The sequence below is a fragment of the Anser cygnoides genome, chromosome Z (genome assembly GCF_040182565.1).
Source record: "Anser cygnoides isolate HZ-2024a breed goose chromosome Z, Taihu_goose_T2T_genome, whole genome shotgun sequence".
Classification (NCBI taxonomy): domain Eukaryota; kingdom Metazoa; phylum Chordata; class Aves; order Anseriformes; family Anatidae; genus Anser; species Anser cygnoides.
In genome coordinates this window covers 46,313,397-46,320,330 of record NC_089912.1, presented here as the reverse complement: position 1 = coordinate 46,320,330, position 6,934 = coordinate 46,313,397, and the positions used below count along the sequence as shown (strand labels likewise).

General features: G+C 45.3%; 1 protein-coding gene across 4 annotated transcripts in view; it reads left to right on the top strand.

Moving 5' to 3' along the window:
- The first annotated feature begins 4,514 nt into the window (after positions 1–4,514).
- The window catches only part of APBA1 (amyloid beta precursor protein binding family A member 1), an 89,048-nt gene continuing 86,628 nt past the window's right edge, over positions 4,515–6,934 (top strand). For 3 of the 4 annotated variants that reach the window (XM_066989132.1, XM_066989131.1, XM_066989130.1), the window contains exon 1: positions 4,960–5,074. The gene's annotated coding sequence lies outside the window, so the exon portion shown is untranslated. Of the gene's footprint in view, positions 4,768–4,959; positions 5,075–6,934 lie in introns of those variants that run through there. The other variant, XM_048049679.2, reaches the window with a different exon arrangement.

Below are 6,934 nucleotides of genomic sequence, written 5' to 3'. Positions count from 1 at the left end.
TGCTATGAAGATCTCATAAGCAGGTAAATCAGTGTGTGAAAGCTGCAGTGGAGCTATTGGGTTCACTTTGGCAGCATGCTGGAGGAGATTGCTCAGGGGAATAAGGTATTTTTGTGGCATCTGAAGATCTGGAAAGAAAGTCCTAGAAAATGGGAAGTCAGAGAATTACAAGCAGCATTGAAATGTCCTTGCTAATAAGATCAAGACAAACAATATTCAGATAGAAAATGCTCATGTCACAGAAGTTCTGCAGACGGAGGTAGCTGAGGAGGAGTATAAGGTTTGGTCTTCTCCAGGCTCCCTAAGCTCCCTTACCCACCATTTGCAAGTGCTGGCTTGTCTAACCTGCTAAAGACCCCTGAGGTTAAGACTACCAGGGCAGCTGCCGTATTTAATTCAATCTTTCTGTTCCTTCTGTGAGGTTCCTGATGTGTAGGTTTCACTAGAGATTCTCTTGTACACCAGTGGGAACAAATATGAAAAACCTCATCTGGGTGTGCCAAGTGCAAGATAACGATCTCTGAATTCATTGGCTTCAGTAAATATCCCATTCTGTTCAAGGCTGCTCTGAGACAAAGCAGCCAAAATACAAAACAAAACAAACAAAAAAGGTATTTAACGTAGATAAATTCTTCAATATGATTATAAATTAATGTCTTTTATACTCACTACACACAGTTTTTCTGACTTACACGAGAAAAAATATATTTTACTTTCCGTCACTGGTGGTCATTAAATGTTCTAGAGTGTTTATGTCATGGTTGGAATGTGTAACATAAGCTATAAGACACAGGATGTTTTCTCACACTGCCTTTAAACTGTTACAGCCTTTTGGAAAAAGATACACTATGGGTTTATTCAACAGTTCTATATAAAGCACCATCATCAACTCGATCGCTTTGTCTATGTTCATGTCTCAAAAAAACCTGTCTAAACTGCAGGAATAGTAATTGATTCACTAGTGAAGGGGAAGAGTTAAAAAAAAAATTCTCTACATTGTGTCAAAAAAAAGAAAAAAGGGATAGTAAGGTGAGGGTGACCTTCAAGTAGATCACAGTCCTTTAACATTTCTCCACACTTACTTACAAAACTGCCTACTTCAATGAGTTGTTGCTGAATTCCCCAAATACTACCATATATAATATTACCCATATGACTGATTAGTGATGATTTTTAATTTTATTCTATCTCAGGTTTTCAGATTTGCGGGGCAGGGGGGCATTTATTTTGTTATGAGGTCTATTGCCTAGTGTTCCAGGGGGCACAGATGTTTTCTCCTGCTATACCCTGAAGAGTTTTCTCCTTGCCATCTGTCTATTTAAAGGCCTCTTCATTAGATGATGCTGCATTCTTTATAATTTAAATTAATGAAATATTTATGTATGTAGTCCCTCAGGCAAAATAAATGCTTCAAAGCATAACTAGTGCTATATTGTTCCCTCAGATTGTTAAAATATTAGAAAAGGGGCAACCTGTTTCTACAGGTAGGCAGGCTGCAATAATTGCAACCCAAGAGAAGTGCACTTTTCTGTTGCTGTATGTGGGATGCTTGCTCCAGTGGAATGATGGGCATCATCAGAAGATAAGATTTGTAGAAATTTTCAGTCAACTTTTTGGGAGCAAAGACTAATATTTGAAATAGGATGGAGAGGATTCAAGAGATATTTAATCCTGATTAATGAAGAGGCTATCTGTCTAGTGTCAGGATGACTTGAAGGTGTTATCATTCCCTGACATGAGAAACTAATTTAAGAAGGAACATACCCACAGGACCTAAGTGTTTTTAGTTCTGCAGATTAGTGGCAGACTTGGTGTAGACAAAACTGGGTGAAATTTTATCCATGTGTTATACAGGAAATCAGAATAAATGATGATACTGGTGACTCCCAGCCTTGAAAACTAGCTGTGACTCTGCATTCCTGACGTAGCTATTTTAGACCAAAGTAAGCAAGAGGATAGGATGTGTAAGAGACTTTATCAATAAAACTATGTTCTCATTAACTGGGCCTGGATATTGCAAAGGGAAAGAAGTTACATTGAAGATTTCTCTTTTCAGAAAATAGAATAGAATAGAATAAAATAGAATAAAATAGAATAAAATAGAATAAAATAGAATAAAATAGAATAAAATAGAATAAAATAGAATAAAATGCACTCATTGGTCCAGCATCAGAATTAGGAAACACTTCCAGTTCTGAAAGGCACCTCCCTTAACATCAGGAAGCACCTCTGAATCAGTCCATGCTTTCTAGCAGCAGATGCTTCACAAACACTAGTCAGAGCTTAATGTTTTTTGACATATAAAAGCTGTAATTCCAAGCTTTCAGACAGTAAAAAGCACTCATTTCTGTCCCTAGTGGATCTTGAGCTATCTGACCTTAAAACCATGTCAAGCTTACACTGGTCTTTTCAGTCTGGGAGAGCTATTTTGCCTTTGGCCCAAGGCTGAACCCAAGATCATTGCAATTTCTAGATCCTGAAAATACATTCAGGCTGACTAGATCGGTACAGCAAGGTAGTAAAAAAATGTCTGAGCTGCTACTGCCATGGTTTTTATGTAGGCTAATGGATATAGGCACAGAGGTGGAATGTAGACATGCTGAATCCAATTAATGTACTTTACAGAAGTTTTTTTTTGTGTGTGTGTGTTGGGGGGGGGGGGGTGTTTTGGAAAAAGAAGCCCTCAACACAATTTCTTCCTGTTTGAAATATCCAGGCCCAGTTAATTAGATGTCTGTGTGAAATCCAGACCAGGCTCTTCCCTGTGAAAGAGATGCTTTACTGGCACTCCCACGCAGTGGCTTATGCCGAATGAACCTCAAAACCCATTGATACATGGAATGATGTAAATGCTTGTCCATAAATTGAAATACTTGGGGGGAGCATATACAATGGAAAATCAGTTCAGTGTTAATAGCACTATTTACATAACTAAAGTGTCTGAATATTTCAGAATCTGGTTGATTTGCATTTTTTACAGATTACCACAATGATTTAGAAAACTGTCACTCTTACAACGTTACAACTTAAGGTCTAGCAGATTGTACAGATCCACCCTTAGACTTACATCATTTAATAAATTTTGCAGGTTTTTCATGGAACTTGTGACACCAGTGTTTTGGCTAGGTTTTACTTACTACATTTAAATGTGACCTGGTCGGTTTTAAAAGGACGTTTTACACTTGCCCAGGAGATTAATTACATCTAAGTGTGGTTTTACAAAACCCTAGAAGTGTTTCTACATTTTCAAAAAGAGCAAGAGCAAAACTGTGTTGCCTAAATTAAAGCTTCATTTCTAAAATAAGCAGACTATAATTTCCAGCATTTAAATTGCAAAAATTTAAAAAGAAAAATATTGACATAAATAATGATCAAATCAATAACACGTTAGAGCTGGACAGTCAGTGCTTAATGCTAGCATACTAATGCTGTTGTGTTAACAGTAGCTTCTCTTCAGGTTCACAAGTAACTTGTACCCTAGAAGACCTGTCATGATGAGTGGTGAAATAAATGGAAAAAAAATGGAGCTCTGGGAGAAAAATGGATTTATAATACTGCATACTTCTTGGACATAATTTAGCAATCATGAAGACTGCTATTATTAGTCTTTTAAAACTGTAAGACTTTAGCAGAATAAGATAGGTTGGGAGGGACCTCTAGAGCTCAGCCAGCCAAATCTCCCTCTTAAAGGAGGGTAGAGCATATTCAGGTCTTAACTGCTTGATTATTTTGTGATGGGGGACAGAAAGAAGTAAGTCAATCATAACTCAAGTGGTTTACCTAATGCAGCTATTCAGGAACGAACAGCTTTGGATGTCTCTCATGCACATTCTGAACCTGCTAAATTGTAACCTGGGGCCTTAAGCAGGGCCATATACCAGGGCCACAGAAAAGAACGTGCAGAGATCTCCTCCGGGTTTTATTTTTACTTCAGAAGTTATCAGGCTGGAAGATGTCTCCAGGATGAGAAAGAACAACAACGATAAATAAAAACTATTAGCAATGGAGAAAAAAGAGGAAGTGTTGCAATGTGATAAAAATAGAGGAAAGGGTAGCAGTTGTCTAAACAGCACAAGTCACACATATTTTGAGATTTTTTTCTTTAACAACATGTATTTTTGTACTCTCCTCTTCAAAGTTCGCACTGGCAGAGTACTGCAGCGTTTTGACCAGGACATAGAGTTGTGCTTACTGAGTGGCTGACGCATATCACAGGCCCCATGTTACTAGCAAGAACCTGAGAGTTTCTTTGGGGCATGTTTTTGGAAGGCAGTAAAGAGGACTACATCCCAAACTAACGCCGCGTTATCATAGTAACCAACTGCAAGCCCACGTCTGTGCTGCAGTTACTGAAGATAGCTTGCATCGGGGGATGCCTCAGCCCTTCACAGATGCTTATCACCTTCTCCGGAGAGACAAATTTGCAGTGCTGTCAAAATGTACCAATTTAGGATGGAAAACACTCTAATTCTGCATTAGTTGTTAGGCACCTTAGTATGTCTCCCCTCCTTCTTTTTCAATGGACAACTTTGATTAGATATCGGTCTGGCCGTGACTAAAGAAGCGTGCTCCTTCGGGTGGTTTATTAATCACTGTCTGGGCACCTTGCTTTGAGCACCACGGGAGCCGAGGCGTTCCCGTGAGGATTTCGGGGCGCAGCACCGAGGGAGATCGGTCACCACAGCTGCCCGCAGCCCACACCACGCAGAAGAAAGCGAGCCCTGCGGAGCCCCTGGCAGCAGGGACGCGAGCCCCGAAGAGGCGCAGGTACTGGCAGCTGTCTCCCCGGGGTGAGGACGCCCACGGGCTCGGCACCTCGGGGCCGCCATCTCCGGGCCCTCGGCCGCCTTCCCCCCGGCCCGGCCCGGCCCGGCCCGGCCCGGCCCAGCGCGGCGCGGCGCGTCCCGTCATGGCGGCCCCGCCGAGGGCGGCGGCGGGCGCTCTGACGCGGAGGGCGGCGCGGAGCCGAGCGGCGGGAGGGGCCGGGCCGGGCCGGGCCGGGCCGGGCGGTGCTGGCGGCGGCCGGAGGAAGATGGTGGCGGCTCCGGAGGCGGTGGCGGCGGCGGGAGGAGAGGTGCGGGGCGGCGGCGGCGGCGGCGGCGGCGGCGGGGGGCAGCGCTCGCGGGTGCCGGGCAGCGCTGCGCGGAGCCCCGCGGAGCAGCCTCGGCCCTCACCCGGTGCCGGTGCCCGGTCGGGCCCGGCCGCAGGAGGGGGAGGCTGTGTCCGGGCAGGGCAGGGCAGGGCAGGGCAGGGCAGGGCAGGGCAGGGCAGGCGGCCGCGCCTCCTCCGTCTTGGGGGGGACCGGCGGTGCTGCACCGGGGGGCGTGCAGAAATCCGCCTCCTCGCGGGGCTGGGGGTGGGGGTGGCCTGGGCTGCAGAAACCGCAGCATCTAATTTATTTGTTTATTTTATATATATATATATATTGTTTTTTTTGGGGGGGGGGTGTTGGGGTGTGCTGTCGCCAACGGAACCGGCGGCACCTGCCTCGGAGCCAGCCGGCAGCGGCGGTGGTGACAAAGAGTGTGTGTGTTCCCCAGGTGTTACATCCCGGTGGGGGGTGAGGGGAGGGGGGGGGGGAAATGACAAAAAATGACAAAAAAAAAAAAAAGAAAAAATCGAGGTGCGTGTTTGCTTTTTGCTTTGGCGGCGGGGAGGGGAGGGAGAGGAGGCTGCCCAGCGGCGCTGGGAGGGGGGGAGAGGAGCTGGTGCCCGTGCCTCTGCGCATATTTGCGCTGGAAGATTTAAGTCTCTGCTGAAACACCGAGGGAGACCGTGCAGGAGCAGAAAATACAGCGTTCGGGCGCGCTGTGGGTGTTGAGGGACCAAAATGTAAAGCACAGCGAAAAGCAGCTTGCTTGGTTGTTGGTAAAATACTGACCCGGGCCGGGATGTGGGAGCTGCGAGGCCGAACCGCTGCTTACAAAGGAATGGCGCTGCCATGGAGGTGGGCTGTGCGGCACGGAGCGGGCGATGCGTCCCTCCAAGTTTCTGCTGGGCATCGCCAGCCGTGGCTCGAAGCAGCACGCCTGTCTTACATCGAAGCGCTGCCCTCGCTTAAAATAGAAATAATGCTTTTCGGGCTGTCGAGCTGTCTCCTAACAGACACAAGGCCGGCCGCCTAGAAGCCTGAAGGTGTTCACAGACTGGCCCTTTGGTTGTAAAATGTAAGGATGCTGGGAAGGTGGGTTTGTGCATACAGGTGCTTAGAAAATGTAGCTCTGGTGTGTCGGAGGAGAGCCACCAAATCTACCTAGTATAACTCCATCCGGTTACTTCAGATGAAGTAATTTTCACAATTACTTGATTTAATAATATATATACCATTATGTTATTACATATATTCTCAAACATCCCTTCATGGTAAGTTTGCAGTTCTTTACATCTTGGGAAGAGTAAAAATACATTCCCTTTTTTTTTTATTTGTTAAAGGCTGTCTTCATGTGTTTAAACAATAGGAAGTAATGCCTTGGAAGGTGCTCCGCGGTGCTGGATGTGGTGGCACGATGGATGCCAGGGTGGAGATCTTGGTATCGTCCGGTGTACCTTTGTTCTTGTGGGGCAGGGAGAGCGGGTGCGGATTTTTGGAGATAAGCCTGAATATTCCGTTTGCTGTATGCAGTTACTGAGAACGCGTAAAGCTTTCGGATCGGGGACTGCTAATTTTGAGGCTGACGTTTGTTTGATTTCTCCGATAAACAACACTGATCAGAAGCAAGCGATCGGAGGCGAATGGATTTTAACTGGGCAAGGAACTGGCTTCTGACTTCTTCGATACCATTTTAAGCCACAGTCATATACGAAGTTTGCATTCTTAAGCTTAAAAAGCCTTTAATATGAGAATTATGTCTGTCATTAAAACACAGGTAACTTTCACTTTTTATAAACAATGCCTATGAATCTGGAGCTGCGTGAAAGACGTGTAGGTGTGAAG